A 1,450-nucleotide genomic window follows, 5' to 3' on the forward strand; every position below is an offset into this window, starting at 1 on the left:
CCCCCAACGCCCCCCACGACCCTTTTCAACCTGACCTCGTGTCAGGAGCAAAACCCTTCCACCAACTCTGAGGACAACGCCCAGAATGACAACAGAAGTCGGAGCACACCCTGAACCCAGGAGATCAAAGCTCGGAGGAAGGCAAGATACCCCCAAAGTCGCCTGCTTTTGGGTGGACCACGGCCCAGGCAACGGAGAAATTACAGGCACCGGTACCGCATAGATTTGGCTGCAATCCGTATCGGATGACATCCCTTCAGAATCAGCTCTAGCCCTGCGCCCTCCGACTATGCCCGACACCTGAAACCCCACTGTTATGGGTCCAAACACTGAGCATCGGCATTTTCCCATGTGCCAACCCCACCGTCCGCAAAACCACCTGACCTCGGAGGCACCCCATTTCCCCCCCAAGGTGACTGGACAAGCAAAGCTGGTATTCTTGACCAGGTGTATAGTTATGGCATAAAAGCAAATGCTTGATTTCTTTGGAGCCACAGTCGTTTATAACAGTAACAGTAGATCCTAGATGCCAACCCCAGACTTCTTCCAGGTAGACCAGAAAGACTGGACTCAATTCTTCCCCGGAAAGGACGTTGGCACTTTCTGGGGTGAGAAGCTGCTGGCCTGGTGCACCCATGGGCCTCGGAGACCAGAGGACCCCCGAGAACAGCGCCTAGGGGTGCCCACTGCTTCCATTCTGGGCAAGACAGGGGCTGGCCGTGCTGATGGGCTGGGTGACAATTATCTCAGTGACTATCCATCATCAACAAAGCGCTCTCTCTCCCTCTCTCTCTCTCTCTCTCTCTCTCTCTCTCTCACACACACACCTACAGCATGTCTAGTATCTACCCAAGTTGTCTGGTACTTTTTCGGATAACATCTTCCTAGACACGAAGTACACTAGCTTTACCCGAAAAACCGGCTCATCCTCTGCCACAAAACCCGTGTTTTGACACCATCCAGAACTTCAAATATGGCAGGAACAGGTCAGTACCAGACCAGCAGAAAAACATCCTGGGTGTAGGACAGATTCTAAATTCTGTTAGCATTCTCCTTACATGAGCAAATCCAGCTCTGTCCTACCCGTGAAAAAAAAATCCATTGATTTTGCTAATTTTACAAACCCTAAGAGGCCCCATTTCCACCTAGTTTATCCTTAAGTGCCCCTTGCACTGATTTCCTTAATGAACTCTTGTTTTGCATGAATAACAGACTTTCTCGGGAACTACAATGCAATCGGAATACCAATAGTCAGAGATCCACTCCCCTGGCCAGTTTGGCTCCGTGGACAGACCCTCAGCCCGCGGACTGAAGGGTCCCGCATTCGATTCCCGTCAAGGGCACCTGCCGGGGTTGCTGGCTCTGGCTCCATCCTCAATGCGGGGCGTGCAGGAGGCAGCTGATCCATGATTCGCTCTCACCACGGATGTTTCTGTCGCTCTCTCCCTCT

This window comes from Myotis lucifugus, unplaced genomic scaffold, assembly GCF_000147115.1.
Source record: "Myotis lucifugus unplaced genomic scaffold, Myoluc2.0 scaffold_578, whole genome shotgun sequence".
Lineage (NCBI taxonomy): Eukaryota > Metazoa > Chordata > Mammalia > Chiroptera > Vespertilionidae > Myotis > Myotis lucifugus.